This window comes from Lithobates pipiens, unplaced genomic scaffold (assembly GCF_037356315.1).
Source record: "Lithobates pipiens isolate NorthernLeopardFrog02 unplaced genomic scaffold, aLitPip1_a1.2 Scaffold_10, whole genome shotgun sequence".
Lineage (NCBI taxonomy): Eukaryota > Metazoa > Chordata > Amphibia > Anura > Ranidae > Lithobates > Lithobates pipiens.
Window position 1 is genome coordinate 6,736,741 of NW_027507686.1, and position 23,505 is coordinate 6,760,245.

Sequence of the window (23,505 nt, forward strand, 5' to 3'; positions counted from 1 at the left end):
GACAAGACTAGTCACCCTGCACAAGGAGAGAGAGCAGAGCTGTGGGAGGGGCCCAGCAGGCTCCACCCACTACAGAAAACTGCAGGAGGGAGCGGAGACAAAGACCAGTTCCTCTGCAATAGGAAAGAGGGCAGAGCTGTGGGAGGGGCGTAACCAGGCTCCACCCACTACAGGAAACAACAGGAAGGGGCAAAGACAAGAGCAGTCACCCTGCACCAGGAGGGAGAGAAGAGCTGTGGGAGGAGTGCGGCAGGCTCCACCCACTAAGGGCTTCCTGCAGAAAACTACAGGAGGGGGCGGAGACAAGACCAGTCCCCCTGCACCAGGAGAGAGATCAGCAGTGAGCGGTCTCCATTACAGGAAGTCTCACACTGGATTACTGCACAGATCTGGAAGAAATACACAAATCTCGCCGAGTTTCAGGAAGAAGACACATGATGAATGGATTTGGACAATGTTTGCTTATCCCGGAGTTCAGCTTTAATTCTGATCTTAGTTTTCATCTTATGCTATCGGCTACACTGCTGCCCGTTTCCCTGTGCACGCCAGGATCTGAAACAGAGCAAGTTGGAGAGACTCTGGTGTTCAGTATATGCCGACATTTGTATTTCCCTCTCCGATGAAGACCGGACAGTTGCAAAAGAAATTCGCAAGCAGCCTAAGTCTTGCCTGAAGTCCTTGAAGAGCACCTGTCATTGTTCCCCTCCCCCCCTTTACTCACCATCATCTTGTCCCAGCGGCTCTGACAGGTGCTCTCGGGGCGTTCTGTCACCAGACACATGGAGAAAGCTCTGAACTTCTTCCTTGTTGTTTCTTTGCTTCTGCTTTTTTTTTTTTGGTCTATATGATTCTGCTCTGCCCCCACCCCTCTGCTCAGCTTTCTGCTCCACTGCGTCCACTTCCTTCCTCGTACTGCACATTCGGCTGTGACCTCCCTTCCCTGTCGCCAGATGGACTTTATGTGCCGCACACGGGCTTGTTCAAGAGGGCGCATCTAGTCCGCTTGTCATTGCCCTGAGACTCATCTATTGCAATCGAATTTCTAGTATGCCACCAAGGGCAAGACCAAATATTGGACCCCCAGCATTCAGCAACTGCTGCCCAAGTTTTTAGACTCATTCAATGGCAGCTTGGTAGAAGTGAGAAATGTCCAAGCCTACTGGACATGAGCTTGGGTCTGGTCCCAACCTAGAAGTCAGCTGTTACTGTTGGGCCAATAAGCGGGGGAGGGGGAGGGGGGGCTGCACATATATAAAGGGGTGGTGATGCTCTTGACAACCTTGACTTAGTATGGCCATGTGGTGAGCTTGGGTTTGGGCTTGGTCCAAACCCAAATGTCGGCTGTCATTGCAGGACCAATGAGTTGCCAGGAGATTCCCCAAGCCCGCAAACGATATATACAAAGGGGCGGGAGTGCTTGTGACATCATTGATCTAATGTGGCCATAAATGATGAGCCTGTTGTTCTGAACACAAAAGTTGGCTGTCACTGCTGGACCAATGAGCTGCGGTTAGGAGATTCCCCACTCTCTAATGCTGTATATAAAGGGGAGGGGATTCTCATGACATCCGTGACCTAATATGGCCACATGTGGTGAGCTTGGGCTCGGGTTTGGTCCAAATCTGAAAGTTGTCTGTCACTGCTGGGCCAATGAGCTGCAGCTTGGAGATTCCCCACCCCCTAAAGATGTACTGTATATAAAGGGGAGGGGATTCCGAGAACATCCTTCACCTAATATGACCACATGTGGTGAGCTTGGGTTCAGGCTTTGTTTTGGTCCCAACCCAGAAGTTAGCTGTCATTGCTGGGCCAATGAGCTGGGGGCAGAAATTCCCCCATCTTGCAACTGATATATACAAAGGGGCAGGGATGCAAATGGCATCATTGACCCGATATGGCCTCATGTGATGAGCTTGGGTTTGGTCCAAACTGGAAGATGGCCATCATTGCTGAGCCAACGAGCTAGGGGTGGAAGATTCCCCATGCCACAACTGTATGTATATAAAGAGGAGGGCTTTGGATTTGATCCAAACCTAGAATGTATCTGTTATTGCTAGGCCAATGAACTGGAGGTGGGAGATTCCCTACCCAGAAACCAATATATATATAAAGGGGCGGGGATGCTCCTGACATCATTGACTTAGTATAGCCACATGCTATGAGTTTGGGTTCGGGCTTGCGTTTGGTCCAATCCCAGAAGTTAGCTGTCATTGCTAGGCCATTGAGTTGGGGAGATTCCTGTCTCACAACTGATGTATACAAAGGGGGAGGGGACGTTCGTGACATCATTGACCTAATATGGCCACATGTGGTGAGCCTGGGTTCAGGCTTTGGTTTGAACCAAAAAGTTGGCTACCATTGATGAGCTGCAGGCAGATGATTCCCCACCTTGCAACTGATGTATACAAAGGGAAAGCTTGCGACATCATTGTCCTAATGTGGCCTCATGAGATGACCTTGGTTTGGTTCGAAACTTGGAAGTTGACTGTCATTGCTGGGCCAACTAGTTGTGGGAAAGAGATTACTCACCCTCAACATGACGTATACAAACGAGTGGGCATGCTCATTGACCTAGTTCGTCTATGTGCCCATATTAGGTCAATGAGGTCATGAGCATCCCACAAATATATACTTGTCAGTTGCATGTTGTAGTTTTTTTTTTTATTAGCAATTAGCATTTTGTCTCACAAGAGGAACTGCCTTTGAAATGAAGGCTAGAGAGACAGGGAAGGCCGCCATATTGGTTGCGCCACAATCTCTATCACAAAGAGCTATGGCATAGAGCTGGCAATACATGGAACGAAATTCAGCCAGCTCCCCATGAACTGACCAAAATGTGAGCCACGGGTGGCCCTATCAGCACCCTCCCTCCCACCGGACATCCTTTGAGCTAAAAGTCGAAGGAGCTGGGTGGAAAATTGTTGGCTTTATTAGATGTAGCCACTCTTCAGGTATCTGACAGCAGCAAGTACAGGCTGTCAGAACAAAATAGCCGGCTGTAGAGCTTTCTCCATTCACGCTGTATAAACCTAGTACACACTATTCGTTTTTGTTTTGTTTTTCGTTCAACCCAGAAGGCCGAATCAGGACCGTTTTTAAGGCAGGGCAAAAGGGGCAGCTGCCCTGGGCCCTGTCATTGTTGTGGGGCCCAAAGCAGCTGCCTCATACTTGCCAAATATCCCAGTTTAAATTCCCTTATCCCTTGCAGTTTTAGTCCCGTGCTGTGTCCTGATATCTCAGTGTAAACTTCTGCTGCTGCTGCCCAGCTTTGCCCTATTGTCATGTACAGGTGAATTACCTGCAGGCCCTGTGTTTACATGTAAATAACCTGCATTGATATGTAAAAAGTAGCTGCAATAATATGTAAATAGTTGTGGACCTCGGCATTGATATGTAAATAGAGGCGGCATTCATATGTATATCATGTCCCCCTGAGGTCACATCCACCATTACGTCTGCTGAATGCTGCCCACTGGGGAGGTAGAGGGGCATGCTTGAAAGTCCTGCCTGCAACTGTGGTCATTAAGCCTATCATCAGCCTGTTTTACAAAGGCAGGCAGTGAGGAGATGATGTGCTGTAACCTTTAGCAACCAATCAGCGAGCAGTAATGCTGTGCAGTAACCAATTAGTGAGTGGTATAGATGGTCAGTAACGTCTAGCAATCAATCAGTGAGCAGTAGTGATGTACAGTAATCTCTAGCAACCAATCAACAAGCAGAAGTCATGTGCTGTAACCTCTAGAAAATAACAGTGAGCCATAATGTGTGCTGTAACCTCTAGCAGCCAGTCAGTGAGCGGTAATGATACAATGTAACCTCTGGCAACCAATCGCAAAAGCTGCCTGATCTGATTTAGTAAACTGATTTTGAGTCTAGCTGCTATTTATTGTATGTCTCAAAGCATGTGGAGAGCGAAATTGCGTGGAAGAGGGGGCCCAAGAAAATGTTTGCCCAGGGTCCAGGCAATATTAAAGACGGCCCTGGGCCGAATAAAGGAAAACTGAAGAGCTCGGGAAGAGATGTTAGTACAGCGATCTCCCCGCCCGCTGAGCTATTGACAGGAGGCCAGAACACACTGGTCAGTGCTCTCGGGTGCCGATCGGCGGACCTTTTTTGGGTCATGCCCCTTTAACAGAAGCCGGACATTCTGTTGGACCGGCTGCCGTACACACAGCACAAATGTTGGCCGGTTTCCATTGAACCGGCCAATGCCGCCCGATATTTGGCCCGTGTGTTAAGGCCCATTAGAAGCCCTACAGAGTATGGCCAGCTAAACCCAACCTCCTCCCATTCTTAGCTTCCCCCTGTAGAATGTACACAAGACTCTGGTCCATCCCTGCTCTCAGCCAATGGCAGGGCTGGAGCTTTCTCTGCAAGTCAGAGCTTCTGCAATCAAGTTGACAAGCCAGAGACTCCAACTGAAAGCCAGCAAGTTCCCAGCTCTTTACAGCGAACTCCATTTGGCGCCCCACTATGGGAATGCGGCAATGGCGGCCCACGCGGGGACACACGGGTGCCACCGCCTCTCTCCTCCCCATCCCCCTACATGCATAATGGATTGATTCATGCATAGCAAGATGGGGAGGCCGGCAGGTGGTTAAAAACGTGGACCGACCGCACATTTTTACCGCCCCCCAACCGCACATCTAAATCAAGCCTCCCAAAGGCATATCTTTTGTATGCAACGCGTGCGTTTAAGCAGCGCTGCTTTTGATTGCCTGCCTGCGTTTGACAGCGACCCCCCCCCCAAGCCCCCCATCTACACAGCTCCCTCTAGAGTGTTCAGCTGGTTATGAGGACCAAAATACACTGAATGTAATACAGAGTCGAACCGCCACCTCTCCCTGCATCCAAAAACAGCGACAACCTACTTAGCCGTGTTCAGTAAATGGCATCTCTGCAACTCACCTTTGAAAATGTCACAGCAACAAGTGCGGCGCTGTGGCTTCGGCTTTGCAAAAAAAAAAGTTTAAAACAAAAGAAGGAAATTGAGTAATGACCCCGATTGTCAAACGCGGCTCAGCTGTTCTTAGTGGCGCCTGACGGGCTGGTTAGCTCGCATGTTACCGCATAATAAAAAAAAAAAAAGTACGCTTGGTACTGCGCTATTTATTGGTCATCGCAGCTACGGCCGTACGTACTGAAAGCATGGCGGGGGGCTGCAGACAGAGCTTCACCATTTACCCACCTCAGCTCCAACAGACTTACCGGCCCGGATCACCAGATTAACCATTTCCATACCGCGCAAATTCCAAAACTACTCTCCTACATGTAAAAAAAAAATCATCATTTTTTTTTTTTCGCAAGAAAATTACTCGGGACCCCCAAACATTATAAAAAAAATCCCAATAAGCGTATATTGATTGGTTTGCGGAAAAGTTTTAAATATCTACAAACTATGGGATTTTTTTATGTATTTTTTTTTTTTTTTAGCAGAGACCCTAGGGCAGTGATGACGAACCTTGGCACCCCAGATGTTTTGGAACTACATTTCCCATGATGCTCAAGCACTCCGCAGTATAGTGCAGCATCATGGGAAATGTAGTTCCAAAACATCTGGGGTGCCAAGGTTCGCCATCACTGCCCTAGGGAATAAAATGGAGGTTGTTGCAACTTTTTATGTCACACGGTATTTGCGCAGCAATTTTTCAAACGCAATTTTTTTTTGGGGGGGGGGGGGGGGAAACACTTTCATTAATTAAAAAATAAAAATAAAAAAAAAGTAACTTTTTTTTGTATAATGTGACAGATGTTGTTAAGCTGAGTAAATCGAACACGTCACGTCACGAAAAAAAATAAATAAAAAAAAGAGTAAATTATAAAAAAAAAAAAAAAAAGGACTAAAATGGCAATTTAGTTTTAGTCCCATTTTAGTCTTCTGCAATTGTTTTAGTTTCATTCGTATTTAGTCGACTAAATCTCCAGTGTATTTTAGTCAACAAAAATGTCCTACGTTTAGGTCGACTAAAATCTCCAGTACATTTCAGTAATTGCAATTTAGTTGTAGTCATAGCCTTTTGACTAAAATGGCTTTTAGTTTTTAGTCGTACTTTAGTCACCTCGATTGTTTTATCTTTAGTCGTATTTTAGTCGACTAAAATAGTATTCGTTTAGTCGACTAAAATGCTTTAGTAATTTTAGTCGACTAAAATGTTTTAGTCGAATAAATTAACACTGCTTAAAAAATCTCCATAGGTGACGCTTTAAAATTTGTTAAAGGTTACCAGTTTTGAGTTGCAGAGGGGATCTAGGGCTAAAATGATTGCTCTCGCTCTAACGTTCGCGGCGATACCTCACATGTGTGGTTTGAATGTATAATAAAAATGTGGACACGACCTATGTATGCGTTTGTGTTCTGTGTGTGTGAGCATGCGTGGTTTACCTTTTTTCTTTTTTTATGCTTTCATTTATTTTATTTTTTATTTTTTTAACACTTTCCCTTAAAGTGTAAACAAAATTTTGTGATCACTTTTATTTCTGTTACAAGGCATATGTAAACATCCCTATATCCCAATAGGAATAGGACATGACAGGTCCTCTTTATGGAGAGATGTGGGATCTATAAGACCCCAAATCCCTCCTCTAGGCAGAAAAGAACTAAAAACTAAAAATAAACGGCCTCGGCCTTTCCAGCCGAGTCCCCGGCATTGTTTGCTTCGGCCGCCCCCGGACTTGACATCATAACGTCGCGCCGGGCCTCCGAGAGTCATAGAGATGGCTGGGGGCCATCTGTCCCTCGGTATTCTCTATGGCTAATCTCCGGCGCCGGTGGATTCCTTCTCCGGCTCGCCGATCACACGGGGCGAGCCGGTAGACGCACCGGAGGGCAGCGGGAGGGGCCTATAAAACATATCCTATAAAAAAAAGAAACCAAATCAAATTTCTTCATAAATTTTAAAATATTAAAAAAAAAAAAAAAATCCCAATAAGTGAATATTGATTGGTTTGTGTGAAAGTTATAGAGTCTACAAACTATGATGTTTAACCACTTCAGCCCCAGAAGGTTTTACCCCCTCCCCCCTTCCTGACCAGGCCTATTTTTTGTAGGGCTGTGGAAATTAAAGATTAATTCCTTGATTAATCGATTCATTTTTTTGATCGATGAAAATTCTTTTGATCGCTACTCACCTCTCCGCCGGCTTTCGGGTCTTCAGGTAGTTCCGTCGGAGACCCGGTGACGTTATGGACAGCGACGTCACCGGAGTCCTCCCCCCCTTCCCCAAGTGCCTCCGTCTGCCAATGAAGGGAAGGGGGGAGGAGTCCGGTGACGTCGAAGTTCTGATTGAACGTAACGCGTACGGGGGGGAGGAGCTACGCATGACGTCACCCGCCGCTGCCCTACGGAACTAACACGATTGTCGGCTTTACATGCTGTGTTTTTATCATCTTTATGCGAGTAGTTTGTGTTTGAACACAAAAATCAAATCTTATACTTAAGCGGTGAGCACTTAGATCTTTTCTCTCTACCCATGACCTGGCAATGGGCAATCTGGCACTAACTGACACAGAGTGGGAACTGACTGACTGGCACTGACATCACTGGTGACATTAATACAGTAATCAGTGATAATACTATACACTGTCACTGTACTAATGACACTGGCTGGGAAGGGGTTAACCTCTAGGGCAAGGATATGCAAATTAGAGGACCTCCAGCTGTTGCAGAACTTCAAGTCCCATGAGGCATAGCAAGACTCTGACAGCCACAAGCATGACACCCATAGGCAGAGGCATGATGGGACTTGTAGTTTTGCAACAGCTGGAGGTCCGCTAATTGCAGATCAATGCTCTAGGGCAGGGATATGCAATTAGCGGACCTCCAGCTGTTGCAAAACTACAAGTCCCATCATGCCTCTGCCCCTTGGTGTCATGCTTGTGGCTGTCAGAGTCTTGCTATGCCTCATGGGACTTGTAGTTCTGCTACAGCTGGAGGTCCGCTAATTGCATATCCCTGCTCTAGGGGTTGAATGTGTGCCTAACAATGTGCAATTTGTGAGGATTTTTACTAAAGATCTCTCTGTTTCTTATCCCGAAGCAGGGATAAGAAACAGAGAGATCATTCCCTGTGTACAGAGCTCTGTGTTGATTGGCAACACAGGGCTCTGGGCTGTGATTGGACACAACTGATCAGCAGGTCCTTTTTTTTTTTTTTTTAAGATATTTTTATTAGGTTTCGGACAAATCGACAGACCAACCAAGTACAAATCAAGACCTGGGCAGTCATTGGTGTAGAGCGTCACATTTTACTAAACTCGTGCAGTTGAGAGACAGATGATAATACATTGGTTAACCACTTTAAGACTGATCCTCTTTTTGAGATGTGGTGTTTAAAAGTTAAAAAAAAATGTTTTTTGCTAGAAAATTACTCAGAAACCCCCAAACATTATACATTTTTTTTTCTAACACCCTAGAGAATAAAATGGCGTTCGTTGCAATACTTTCTGTCACACCGTATTTGCGCAGCGGTCTTACAAGCGCACTTTTAAAAAAAAAAAAATACACTTTCTTTCATTAAAATATAACACAGCAGTAAAGTTAGCCGATTTTTTTTTTACATTGTGAAAGATGATGTTACGCCGAGTAAACTGATACCCAACATGTCACGCTTCAAAATTGCGCCCCCCCCCGCTCGTGGAGTGGCGATACATTTTAACCTTAAAAATCTCCATAGGCGACGTTTAAAAAATTCTACAGGTTGCAGGTTTCGCGTTACAGAGGGGGTCTGAGGCTAGAATTATTGCTCTCGCTCTACCGATCGCGAAGATACCTCACATGTGTGGTGTGAACAGTGGCGGAACTACCGCCATAGCGACCCACGCGGGCGCTATGGGGCCCGCAGCCGAGTTGGGGGCCTGGTGAGTGGTGTTAGTGGGGGGGTGCTGGCCGCTCCGGGTGACACGCTGGAGTAGCGGCAGCCGCCCGCATCACTAACACTGCTCTCTGTAGTGCGGGTGCAGGGACACAGCAGCACGGACCGTAGCCGCCTCCCCCTCCTCTCTGTTTACATCCACAGAGGAGGAGGAGCTTACGCTGGAGGGACACACACGCGGCACTGTGTATCAGCGCTGAGCGCTGTTCTGAGGTATGGGGGGGGGGGGGGTCTGCACTGAGTTCGGGTCTGCTGCACTGAGGAGGGTCTGCACTACTGAGGGGAGTCTCTACTGAGGGGGGTCTACACTACTCGGGGGTCTGCACTGACGGGGTCCTGCACTACTAGGGGGGTCTACACTACTGAGGGGGTCTGCAATACTGAGGGGGGTCTGCACTGAGGGGGAGTCTACATTACTGTGGGGGGGGGGGGTCTGCACTACTGTGGGGGGAGCCTGCACTACTGAGAGGAAAGTCTGCACTACTGAGGGGGAGCCTGCACTACTAGGGGGTCTGCACTACTGAGGGGGGGTCTGCACTACTGAGGGGGGGTCTGCACTACTGAGGAGGGGTCTGCACTACTGAGGAGGGGTCTGCACTACTGAGGAGGGGTCTGCACTACTGAGGGGAGTCTGTACTGAGAGGGGGTCTGCACTACTGAGGGGGGGTCCTGCACTACTGAGGGGGGTCCTGCACTGAGGGGGGTCTACACTACTCGGGGGTCTGCACTGAGGGGGGTCTGCACTGACGGGGTCCTGCACTACTAGGGGGGTCTACACTACTGAGGGGTCTGCACTGAGGGGGAGTCTACATTACTGTGGGGGGGTCTGCACTACTGTGGGGGGAGCCTGCACTACTGTAGGGGAAGTCTGCACTACTGAGGGGGAGCCTGCACTACTGAGGGGGAGCCTGCACTACTGAGGGGGAGCCTGCACTACTAGGGGGGCTGCACTACTGAGGGGGGTCTGCATTACTGAGGGGAGGTCTGCACTACTGAGGGGAGTCTGCACTACTGAGGGGGGAGTCTGCACTACTGAGGGGGGAGTCTGCACTACTGAGGGGGAGCCTGCACTACTGAGGGGGAGCCTGCACTACTGAGGGGGAGCCTGCACTACTAGGGGGGCTGCACTACTGAGGGGGGTCTGCATTACTGAGGGGAGGTCTGCACTACTGAGGGGGGAGTCTGCACTACTGAGGGGGGAGTCTGCACCGCTGGGGGGGTGTCTGCACTGAGGGGGGTGTCTGCACAGAGTGGGGTCTGTAATGGGGGGTGTCTGCACTACTGAGGGGTGTTTGCACTGAGGGGTGGGCGTCTGCACTACTCGGGGGGGTCTGCACTACTTAGGGGGGAGGTGTCTGCAATGCTGGGGAGTGTCTGCAATGCTGGGGGATGTCTGTAATAAGGGGGGTGTCTGTACTGCTGGGGGGTCCTGCACTGAGTGGGGGTCTGTAATGGAGGGGTGTCTGCACTACTGAGGGGGGAGTCTGCACTACTGAGGGGGGTCCTGCACTGAGGTCGGTCTGTACTGAGGGGGTGGTCTGGACTGGGGGGGGTGTCTGCACTGGGAGGTATTTGTACTGCTGGGGTGGTCCTGCACTGAGGGGGGGTCTGTAATGGGGTGGTGTCTGTACTAAGTGGGGTGTCTGTACTTGGGGGGAACTGTACTAAGGGGGGTGTCTGCACTGCTGGGGGGTCTGTACTACTGAGGGGGGTCTGTACTGCTGGGGGGTCCTGCACTGAAGGGGGGTGTCTGCACTGGGGGGGTCTGTACTAAGGGGTGTCTGCACTGGGGGGGTCTGTACTAAGGGGGGTCTGCACTGAGGTAGGGGGTGTCTGTACTAAGAGGGGTGTCTTTACTGCTGGGGGGTCTGTACTGAGGGGTGTCTGTACTGCTGGGGGGTCTGCACTGTACTGATGGAGGTCAGCAATGCGTGTCCTTCAGGGGCTGCATACAGTATACTGCATACTTTGTTGTTCGAAATGAATATAAGCTGTTGCCTGGGTACTGTGCCACATGGGTGAGGTAATCTGTTGTTCAATGGTATTAGTTAATTTTTTTTTTGGGGGGGGGGGCCCCATACAACATTTTGCTATGGGGCCCTGTGATTTCTAGTTACGCCCCTGGGTGTGAACACCGTTTTCATATGCGGGCGCTACTCACGTATGCGTTCGCTTCTGCGCGCAAGCTCGGCGGGACGGGCGCATTTTAAAATTTTTTTTTCTTATTTATTTTACCGTTTACTTTTTATTTTTACACTGTTTAAAAAAAATAATAATAATTTGTCACTTTCATTTCTATTACATCCCATCTATGACAGGTCCTCTTAAATATGAGATCGGGGGGTCAAAAAGAACCTCAGATCTCATATTTACACTAAAATGCAATAAAAATGTTTTTTTTTAATTGTCATTTAAAAAAATAAACAAAATAAATTGTCCCTTTAAGGCTCCGTGCACACTGGAGCGCATGAACTGCAGTTTATTGGAGTTCAAAGTGCCGTTTTTCTCTGCCCAAAAAAAGTCAAAAAACGCCGAACGCTGAGAAACGCGCATAAACGCGAGTTAATTCACATTCGGCGTTCTATTTTTTTCAAAGCACTGTGGGAGTTTGGAATGCATTGTGGTATTTTTGGAGTGTCCTCTGTGTATTTTTATTAGAAACGCCCATAAACGCTTGTACAAAAACGCTGTTAAACGCACTTTTTTCCAACCAGCGTGTGGGCGGAAGTGACGTTATGACGTCGCTTCCGCCCTGCAGTGTCATGGAGACGGGTGGGGGGCCGTCTTACCCCCTCACTCGTCTCAACGTCAGCCCGTGAGACAGGATGCAATCTCCTCTGCCGCTGCTGGTGGCTCCGGTAAGCAGTGGAGGGCACTGGATCAAAATTAATCTCGCGACGAATCCGCCGCAGAGACCACTTTTATCTTGTACACGAACACGGGGATACGGGGGTTATGGCAGCTAATTGCTGCCATTACATCGATATCTGTCCCCAAAGTAGGGAGATGCGTCGGCGTGCGGCGCTCCGGAAGCGGTTTACGTAACAGCCCCTTGGGTGCAGAGTGTGATCAGATTATCAATTGTTCAGCAGCAATGCACTTGTGTGCATAGAGTATTGTGGCACGACGTATAGGCAACCTGCAATGTATATGTACTGTGGGGGGGGGCGGGGTCGGGGGGCTGGCCAGTCACCTGTCCCGGATTTTGTGGAATGCTTTACTCCGTTTCCGAAGTTCAAAGGTAAGCTTGTACAGTGGGATGACATCATCGATTAACTTCAACCACAAGGTTTTCAGAGAGGCCTGTGTTCCCTCCCAAGACAACAATGTATCCTTTCTAATGGGGTTTCCCGATACCACTTTTTTAAGACCGTGTACAAGTGCCGATACTTTTTTTCAAGTACTCGCCGATTACGATTACCGAAACTTTTTTTTTATGTCATGTGACAGTTTTCAGAGCACAATACAGATTAGGTGGCACTGACATGCAGCACAGATGAGCACTGATAGGATTAGGTGGCACTGATGAGCACTGACAGATGGCAGGCACTGACAGGTGGTGGACACTGACAGATTGCAGTGATGGCGGGCACTGACAGGTGGTGGGCACCGACAGATGGCAGTGATGGCGGGCACTGACAGGTGGTGTGCACTGACAGATGGCGGGCACTGATGGTGGGCACTGATGGCAGGCACTGACAGGTGGCGGGCACTGACAGAGGGCACCAATGGCAGGCACTGACAGGTGGCTGGCACTGACAGAGGGCACCGATGGCAGGCACTGACAGGTGGCTGGCACTGACAGGTGGCATTGATGAGCACTGACAGATGGCGGGCACTGACAGGTGGTGGGCACTGACAGATGGCAGTGATGGTGGATACTGACAGGTGGTGGGCATTGACAGATGGCAGTGATGGCGGGCACTGACAGATGGCGGGCAGTGATGGTGGGCACTGATGGCAGGCACTGACAGATGGCGGGCACTAACAGAGGGCACCGATGGCAGGCACTGACAGGTGGCTGGCACTGACAGGTGGCACTGACAGATGGTGGGCCCTGACAGGTGGCACTGATGAGTACTGACAGATGGCGGGCACTGACAGGGGGCGGGCACTGACAGATGGCAGTGATGGCGGGCACTGACAGGTGGTGGGCATTGACAGATGGCAGTGATGGCGGGCACTGACAGGTGGTGGGCACTGACAGATGGCGGGCACTGATGGTGGGCACTGATGGCAGGCACTGACAGGTGGCGGGCACGGACAGAGGGCAGTGATGGCAGGCACTGACAGGTGGCTGGCACTGACAGGTGGCACTGACAGATGGCGGGCCCTGACAGGTGGCACTGATAGATGGCTGGCACTGACAGATAGTGGGCACTGATGGGTGGCAAAGGCAGGTGGCTGACACTGACAGGTGGCTGGCACTGATGAGCGGCACTTATGGACATTGGGCACTGATAGGTGACATTTATGAGCACTGATGGGCTGCCTGCGATGGCCCATCTTGATACACCTTGCACTTGGCCGCATTAAAAGCAGCAGCGGCCATCTTATTACACCCAACCTGAACTATATGGACTGGGTGTAACAAGATGTCTGCTGCTGGCTTACTGCGGCCAAGTGCAGGGTGTACAAAGATGGGCGTCGGGATATCCAATCACAGACGTCGACACTGAGCATCACTTTCGCTGTTTCCGCCAGCTGACTTCCGGTTGCGCCGGGTCACTCGCCCGGGTATCGGATCTGGCATCGGGAGCATTTGTGCGAGTACAAGGTATACTGGTATCGGTATCGGGACAACCCTACTTCCTAACATAAAACTAGAGAATGTGAAGTAATCTTTTGCCGTGTGCCGGTATCTGCAAATTGCCAAAGATGCCCAGCAGACAATTCTTGGGGTGAACGATGTTAGGGGGGCCTAGAGCCAAAGAGATGAAAGAGCCCACCTCCGTCCACAAGTCCTGAACCATTGGGCATGCCCAGAAACAGTGCAGAAAGGCGGCATCTTGGACGCATCCGCGGAAACATCTGCCCGCCGGTAACAAACACATTTTTTGTAGCCTAGTTGGGGGTGAGGTGAGATTGATGGAAAATTTGAACCTGTATAATGCGGTCCCTTGATGATATAACCGAGGTTTTGTAGGTGTCACTAAACTCCGCCCAGTCATCCTCTGTAATGCCGCGTACACGCGATCGGAAATTCGGCCAGCAAAAGACCCATGTGAGATTTTGCTCGGAAAATGCGACCGTGTGTACACTCCATCAGAATTTTGCTGGCTGAATTTCAGCCAGCCAAAGATTGAGCGCATGTTCTCATTTTTTCGGTCTGAAAAAGTTCCTATCCGAAAATGCGATCGTGTGTATGCAATTCCGACACGCAAAAAATCACGCATGCTCAGATTCAACTACGAGACGGAAGCTATTGGCTACTGGTTATTGCACTTCCTTTTCCTAGTCCCGTCGTATGCGTTGTACGTCACCGCGTTCTTGACGGTTGGACTTTGGTGTGACCGTTTGTATGCAAGACAGCTTGAGCGAAATTCCGTCGGGAAAACCATCAGAGCTTTTTCCGACCAAAATTCCGATCGTGTGTACGCGGCATAGGGGAAATGTCCATGGAGATCCATTTTTCCCGGGCCTTATTAAATCCGGGTTTAAAATCAGTCATTAAGGCAGCGTAAGAGGTAGATATAAGTTTAGTTGGGTCAGGTTGTCTCAGCAGTTTCTCTAGTGGAGGTAGGTTGGTAGGGTCGTTTAGCATGTAGACATGTGCGGTTCGTTTTGTACAAATCGAAAATTTGTACATTGGGAAGCATCCGAAATACGAATTTCTGTGCTTCCCAATTGTATACGAAAATACAAAATTTCGTTGATGAATTTCGGATCCAAATTCCGTTACAACGGAAACGTGACTGGTGGTTTGTTGACCAATCAGAGGTTTTCTTCTGCAGCTGAGTGGGGGACGGGTTGGGAAAATTACCTTCTTTAATATGGGAGTGGGAGAGACCGGGACTGGTAGTCGATGGGAGATTCAGAACCGGACAAAATAAGAATGTTCGTTAATATCATTTTATAATTGTCATAATAATTACGATTATTCGTTATGATGAAGTTAAAAACCCAGGAAGTCATCATAGCACAGGGATGGTGGGAACCTCTCATAATGAGCACAGCACAGGGATGGGGGGAGCCCCTCATAATGAGCACAGCACAGGGATGGGGGGAGCCCCTCATAATGAGCACAGCACAGGGATGGGGGAGCCCCTCATAATGAGCACAGCACAGGGATGGGGGGAGCCCCCTCATAATGAGCACAGGGATGGGGGAGCCCCCTCAAAATGATCACAGGGATGGTGGGAGCCCCTCATAATGAGCACAGGGATGGGGGGAGCCCCTCATAATGAGCACAGCACAGGGATGGTGGGAGCCCCCTCATAATGAGCACAGGGATGGGGGAGCCCCTCATAATGATCACAGGGATGGTGGGAGCCCCTCATAATGAGCACAGCACAGGGATGGGGGGAGCCCCTCATAATGAGCACAGCACAGGGATGGTGGGAGCCCCTCATAATGAGCACAGGGATGTGAGAGACCCTCATAATGAGCACAGCACAGGGATGGTGGGAGCCCCTCATAATGAGCACAGTACAGGGATGGTGGGAGCTCCTCATAATGAGCACAGCACAGGAATGGGGGGAGCCCCTCATAATGATCACAGGAATGGTAGGAGCCCCTCATAATGAGCACAGCATAGGGATGGGGGGAGCCCCTCATAATGATCACAGCACAGGGATGGGGGGAGCCCCTCATAATGAGCACAGCACAGGAAAGGGGGGCCTCATAATGAGCACAGCACAGAGATGTTGGGAACCCATCATAATGGGCACAGCACAGGGATGGTGGGAGCCCCTCATAATAAGCACAGGGATGGGGGGGAGCCCCTTATAATGAGCACAGGGATGGGGGAGCCCCTCATAATGAGCACAGGGATGGGGGGAGCCCCTCATAATGAGCACAGCACAGGGATGGGGGAGCCCCTCATAATGAGCACAGCACAGGGATGGGGGGAGCCCCTCATAATGAGCACAGCACAGGGATAGGGGGAGCCCCTCATAATGAGCACAGAACAGGGATGGGGGGAGCCCCTCATAATGAGCACAGCACAGGGATGGGGGGAGCCCCTCGTAATGAGCACAGGGATGGGGGGAGCCCCTCATAATGAGCACAGGACAGGGATGGGGGGAGCCCCTCATAATGAGCACAGCACAGGGATGGGGGGAGCCCCTCATAATGAGCACAGCACAGGGATAGGGGGAGCCCCTCATAATGAGCATAATGAGTCGATGACTGCCATACTGAGAAAGGTACTTTTTGCTTTTTAAATTCATCATAATGAACGTTCGTAATTGAATTTCGGACACGAATTACGAAATACGAATTAACGGCTAATACAAAACGGAAAGAAACTAAACAAATTTCTTGACGGCGCACATGTCTAATAGCATGTGTGAGCTGATAGTAGTAGAGCGGGTAGGAACGGGTAGGAGCGTGGCAAGTCGAAGTCAAGTCTGAGCTGATAGAAAGATTTTTTAGCCTTGTGCATTTGTTTAAGTGGCAGAGATATTTAACCCCTTTGGAGTGCCAACGTTTAGGATGGGGTAAGGAGTAAAGTTCCTGTAAGGTGGGGGTTGAACCATAGAGGGTTATTTGGGGCTATCGACCGGTTACGCTGTGTTATTTTAGTAGTGATGTATCGGAACAATGAAAGGGATGTAGCCAGCACAGAGGTGCCAGGGCGGGGCGCGACTTTGTCCCTATAAACAATATTGTGAGGGGTTTCCATGGAAGACACAATGGTTCCCTCGGTGGTGGTACAAGCATTTGATGCTACTGGGTGTAGCCGATCATGAATATGCACCAGTTGAGATGCTAGGTAGTATAGAAAGAAATTTGGAAACGCCAAGACCGCCAAGTGTGTTGGCAAGACTCAGTGTCTCAAGTGCCACCCGGGGGGATCTGCCATTCCACAGGAACCTTGTACAGATCGTGTCTATATGCTTGAAGATATATTTAGGTATTTTGCATGGGGAGTTAGCCAGGATGTAAAGCAATTTCGGTAAACAGATCATTTCAAGAGTATTTGCCCTCCCCATGAGATCTAAGGGCAGATCCATCCACTGTTTAGTTTGCCTTTTACCACTTAAGCCCCGGACCATTTTGCTGGCTTAAGACCAGACCACTTTTTGTGATTCAGCGCTGCGTCACTTTAACTGACAATTGCGCGGTCGTGCGACGTGGCTCCCAAACAAACAAATTTACGTCCTTTTTTTCCCCACAAATAGAGCTTTCTTTTGGTGGTATTTGATCACCCCTGCGGTTTTTATTTTTTGCGCTATAAACAAAAATAAAGCGACAATTTTGAAAAAAACGCATTATTTTTTACTTTTTCTTATAATAAATATCCCCCAAAAATCTCTAAAAAAATGTTTTTTTCCCCTCAGTTTAGGCCGATACGTATTCTTCTGCAATACGTATTGGTCTCTGCATGTTTTTGGTAAAAAAAAAAATCACAATAAGCGATTAGTGAATGGTTTGCGCAAAAGTTATAGCGTTTACAAAATGGGGGATAGTTTTATGGCATTTTTATTAATTTTTTTTTTTTACTAGTAATGGCAGTGATTAGCGATTTTTATTGTGACTGCGACATTATGGCGGACACATCAGACATTTTTGACACATTTTTGGGACCATTGTCATTTATACAGCAATCAGTGCTATACAAATGCAGTGATTCCTGTGTAAATGACACAGGCAGTGAAGGAGTTAACCAGTGGGTGGCAGTGTAAGGGTTAAGTGTTCCTAGGGGCGTGTTACTAACTGTGGGTGGCTGGGCTTTCATTTAGTGAACACTGATCTCTGCTCCAATCACATGGAGCAGAGATCAGCGTCACTTGTTGCTAGGCAGAATGGGGAGATGCTGTTTACAACGGCATCTCCTCATTCAGCCACCCCGTGAGACGATCGCGGGTATGCCCGCGGCGATTGAGTCAGCAGGACCCACGACCGGACTCATGGGGGGCCCCGACCGGCGCGCTCGCGATGGCAGGGCGGCATTTAAAACTGGACGTACCTGTACGCCAGTATGCCTGCCCGTGCCATTCTGCCAATGTACAATGTACGGGAAGTGGTTAAGCGAGTTAATAGCGCATAGAGGTGGATAGAGGTGTCTGCACCAGAACTCCTAAATACCTAAAAGAGGACGCCACCTGTAGGTTGGAGTCCGGGATGGATCTGAGAAATCGCATCCGAGTCCAAGGGAAGAAGACTGCATTTGTCCCAATTCACCCTGAAGCCGGAGTAGTCTCCGAATGTATTGATCTCAGATAACAGTGATTGGAGTGGCACGTCGGCGTCCGCCAGCGCCAGGTACACCAAGGTGCCATCTGCATAGAACGAGATTTGTTCCTCTATGGTAGCAATGGGGAAACCTTTTATCAATGAAGAAGAGCGGATACGTACCGCTAACGGCGGCATGGCCGGGGCAAAGAGGAGAGGGGACAATGGACACCCCTGTCTTGTGGCCCTAGTGATTGAGAAGGACTCTGTGACAGAGGAGTTAACCCGGATACGGGCACCTCTGGGAAGCATTTAGGATTTTTATCCATGCCACCATATGGGGGGGGCCAAAGCCATACATCTGCAGCCCCCGAAAGAGATACGGCCATTCCACACTGTCGAATGCTTTACATGTATCTAGGGATACTATGGCTCGTGTGGAAGGAAAATTGTGTGGCTACTGTAAATTGTGGAACAGTCTACGGATGTTCATTCTGGTGGACCTTCCAGGTATGAAGCACCCCCTGGTCGCTATGGACTGAAGTCGTAACTGCGGCATGTAAACAATTTGCCAACACTTTGGTCAGGATCTTAACATTCACATTTATAAGGGATATTGGGCAGTATGATTCGCATTTAAATGGGTCCTTGCGGGGTTTACGTAAAAGTATAATCAAGGCTTCTCGCATAGTGGGAAGGAAGACTCCAGTGTCTAAAGCTTCGTTGTATGTTCGTAGAAGAAATGGGCATAGTAAATCTTTAAACTGTTTATACCATCTTCTAATTCCCCCATAAGTTGTCTATTGTTTTCCTGTATGGCTCCAATGATGGACATAAAGGTACCCCTCAATGTGGACTTAAAGGCTTCCCATTCCATGGGGGGGGGGGGGGGTCTACTGTTCCCAAGCTGTCCTTCCAGTAGCCCGTAATACCCTTCCTACACTCCCTTTGCACCACCTCGTCCTCCAGCCAGTAAGAGTTCAGACGTCAAATGGCAAGGCCCCAACCTGAGAGGAGGGTGAGGTCCACCGAGAGAGGAGCATGGTCCTAAACCCCTCTGGGCAGGTAAGAAGCCGCAGTGACAATGGGAGGAGTATCTGCCGTGGCAAATGCCATGTCAATTCGAGACATGGTGTGGAAAGAATCCGAGTGGCAGGAATACTGGCTCACGTCCGGATTAGCCCGGCTTTCTCCTTCACCGCCGCTGCCGTCCGGGGGTCTTCTTCCGACTTCGGGGGTCTTCTTCCGACTTCTGGGGTCTTGTCCCGCTCTTCGCTTATTCTGCCGGGCTTTCGCTATCTTCTTACAGCTCTTTTACTAGCGTTGGCCCGGTCTTGTCGCTGCTGCCTTCTTCTTCTTCTTCTTCTTCCTTTCGATGTTGACACAACGCTCTCTCCGACCATAATGGCACGTTGTGCGGCGACTTATATAGGCATAAGGGGCGGGGTCACCATGTGACATCACCTGGTGACCCCTTATGCCTATATAAGTCGCCGCACAACGTGTCCCTGACATTATGGTTGGAGAGAGCGTTGTGTCAACATCAGAAGGAAAAAGAAGGCAGCAGCGAACACGACAAGACAGGGCCAACGCTAGTAAAAGAGCTGTAAGAAGATAGCGGAGGCCCGGCAGAAGAAGCGAAGATCGGGACAAGGCCCCCGAAGTCAGAAGAAGACCCCCGAAGTCAGAAGGAGACCCCCGGAAGGCGGCGGCGACGAAGGAGAAAGCCGAGATCCTCCGTTAGTAAAAGAGCTAGTGGTAAAAGAGCAGAAGGAGCCCGGCGAGAAGACCCCTGAAGTCGGAAGAAGACCCCCGGAGCTGTCTAATAAAGTACTTTAAAAACCTGTGTTGTGTTTTTTTATTAACGCTTTTTTCCCCAGGTGAATGGGTAGGGGTACATCATACCCCATACTCATTCCCATAAGGTGGGGGGCTGGAATCTGGGGGCTCCCTTATTAAAGGGGGCTCCCGGATTCTGATAAGCCCCCCGGCCGCAGACCCCGACAACCCTGGCCCTTGTCCTCCTCAACATGGGGACAAGGTTCTTTGGAGTGGGGGGCCCCATTCCCCAAAGCACCCCCCCATGTTGAGGGCACGCGACCTGGTACGGTTCAGGGGGGGGTGCTCGCTCGTCCCCACCCCTTTTCCTGACCGACCGGGCTGCTTGCTTGGATAAGGGTCTGGTATGGACTTTGGGGGGACCCCCACGCCTTTTTTTGGTGTAGGGGTTCCCCTTTAAATCCATACCAGGCGACGGGGCTCGCCAGGTGTCAATCTCGCTGATGGAGGCGGCAACATTCACTTCCTTCGCTAGTCCCATCTATCTGGTCCCGGGCGGTAGAGGTAATTGCAGTAACGCCACCCAAGTAATGGGAACGGCGTTACCGTGAGGGGAAGAGTAATCAGTTAGATTACTCGTTACCCTCTAAAGTAACTGCGTTATGTAACTCAGTTTATTTTAACTGAGTTACTTACATCACTGCACACGACTGGACTTTTCGGCAGACTAGGTCCGAAGGGATTAGTCCGTCTGACAATCCGATCGTGTGTGGGCTAATCCGATCGTTTTTCGGGAAAAAAATCAGACGGACCTAGAAATAGAACATGTTTCAAATCTTTCCGACGGACTCAATCCCGACAGGCTCAAATCGGGAAATCCGTTCGTCTGTATGCTGGTCCAAATATGACACAAGGGAAGCTATTGGCTACTGGCTATTGAACTTCCTTTTTTTTAGTCCCGTCGTATGTCATCGCGTTCAAAATGAACGGACTTTCGAACGGACTTAATGCGTTAATGTGTGGGCACGTCCGTTCGTTCGGAACTCCGCCGAAAGTCCGTCGGGAAGACCGTCGGACCTAGTCTGCCGGAAAGTCCGGTCGTGTGTACGCGGCATAACAAGGCATTGAAGTCCCCTATATAAAGTATTGGTCCCGGGGGGCCTAGGCAACAGCTGTAGTGACAATTTGGACAATACCTACGTCACAGAGGAAATTTGTAAGGTACTGTAAGTATAATAAATCTCCCATCTGGGCCCCTGTTAATTTGTAAAGTTTCGGCGGGAAGAGATTTAGCTAGTAAAATGCCCCCCCCCCCCCCGGAGTAGTTCGTGTGAGTGGAGTGATAGCATTGAGTCAGCCATGGACGCCTAAGGGTTCTCACCTTAGTGCCAGTGAGGTGAGTTTCTTGGAGGCAGATAATATGGGGCGGCATTTTTTTAAGACTGAAAAGACCAGGGACCGCTTTTGGGGTGCATTCATACCTATCTTTAACCACTTAAGGACTAGCCTCGTTTTGAGATTGAAGTCAATGGACGCGATTTTGCATTGTAGGCAATGGACGCGATTTTGCATTAAAGTCAATTGGGGGCATTTTTGCATTGAAGTCAATAGGATGCAGCATGCCATTATCGGCACCTCTTTTTTTTTTTTTTTATAGTCTTCGGCGGCTGATCCCTGGCACACCGTGATTTAGGACAGGAGCGTCCTCCAGTTGGGGTGTACATGCACTTTAGGGCTGTTTTGCATGTTGCCCAGGAAGGATATAGGGAGGAAATCTCCCTCCATGCCTCTTGTCAGTGATGATGAAATGATGATGAGGTCCGGCATTGCACTCATTTTTCTCAGCATTGCTGACTTCCGAGGAGGAAGTTACATCACCGTCCTCCGGTCAGCCAGCCGGCTTGCCTATTTCTCAGCCACGCAGGGCCGCTCTGACATGCCGCTGCCTGATTCCTTTCGTCATCGAACAGCCAGCAGAACCTTCACTTCTCCTCCACATAACAGAAGGCGAGGGAGAGAAGCGCCCCCCTCTCTTCCTTTATTCTGCAGCTTTTCTTCCAAGTTAGAATCACGTAGCCAATAAAAGTGCATATGAAGCCAATCTGCTAATATCAGGCCTTCCCTGTCCCCTCTTCCCCCACCCATCAACATGTTAATTAAATTATTTTCCCCTTTTCCGGGAAAACACCTTATTATAGGTCCAGTGATGTCATTACTGGGCCTCTGTGCTCCTCTATGAAATGCGGGCAGATCATGGCTGGAGGGAGGGACGAGCAGAAGAATGTACAGAGCTTTCTGAAAACATCACATCACCCTCAGCACTCCTCTCAGGAGCCATCAGCAGTGGTGTCCCTATGGGGGTGCAGGCCGTACCTGAGTGACACCCGCCAGAGGGGAGACACCATCAATTAGGAAGTGATATATGAGCACTATGGTGTCACCCCCATCTAAGACTAGCATGTCCACCACCCTGCAGAGCCCGATTGGGGGGGTTAGACAGGAGAGAATACGATGGGGGGGTGGGCTAGACAGAAGAGAGGCCAATGGGGGGGTGAACTAGACAGGAGAGTGCCCAATGGGGGCGTGGGCTAGACAGAAGAGTGCCCAATGGGGGGTGGGCTAGACAGGAGATTGCCCAATGGGGGGTGGGCGGGTGAGGGCTAGACAGGAGAGTGCCCATTGGGGGGTGGGCTACACAGGAGAGTGCCCAATAGGGGGGTGGGCGGTCGTGGGCTACACAGGAGAGTGCCCAATGGGGACTTAGAGGTGTACTGACTTTTGTTGCCAGCGGTTTAGACATTAATGGCTGTGTGTTGAGCTATTTTGAGGGGACAGCAAATTTAGCTGTACACTCACTACTTTACATTGTAGACAAGTGTCATTTCTTCAGTGTTGTCACATGAAAAGATAGAAGAAAATATGTACAAAAATGTGAGGGGTGTACTAACTTTTGTGAGATACTGTACTTCCCTTTGCTCCTCCCACAGCAACTACATAAAAGGTTATGTAGAGAGGTGAAGGGAGGGCAGAGAAGCTGGGTCAGCACAGAGAGTAATTAGACAGTCACAGAAGAGAACAGCCAGAAGTGACATCAGCATGGGGGGGGGGGGGGGGCAAAAGGAGACGTGGCTACGCATTTTAGAGCTGCCCTGCTCCTTTGTCAAGCCCTGTTCCTCCTTTGTCAAGGAGGGGAGGAGAAGCTGGGTCAGCACAGACAGTAATTAGACAGTCACGTAAGAGGAGAAGGCTATAGCCGCGTACACACGGGTGGACTGTCTGGCCAACTTAGTCCGTCGAAACACATTTCAGCGGATAGTCCGCTCGTGTGTGGGCTTCAGTGGACTTTTTCAGCGTGCAGTCTGGCGGACTAAGTATTTCGGAATGTCCGTAATATTGTCCGTCATACTTTGGTTTCAGCGGACAATCCGCTCGTGAGTAGGCTAGTTCGACGGACTAAGTATGGCGCATGCTCAGAAAGGATTTACACGGCGAAAGGTTGCATTGCTGTGTATTGGACT

At 49.6% G+C, this 23,505-nt stretch overlaps 1 protein-coding gene across 3 annotated transcripts in view; it reads right to left on the reverse strand.

The window, feature by feature from the left end:
• PLCG2 (phospholipase C gamma 2) overlaps positions 1-23,505 on the reverse strand; it is a 232,807-nt gene that overhangs the window by 191,252 nt on the left and 18,050 nt on the right. Inside the window, exon 1 of one of the 3 annotated variants that reach the window (XM_077451305.1) lies at positions 722-853. The exons of the other annotated variants lie outside the window; for them this stretch is intronic. The gene's annotated coding sequence lies outside the window, so the exon portion shown is untranslated. Of the gene's footprint in view, positions 1-721; positions 854-23,505 lie in introns of those variants that run through there. 3 annotated transcript variants of the gene reach the window in all.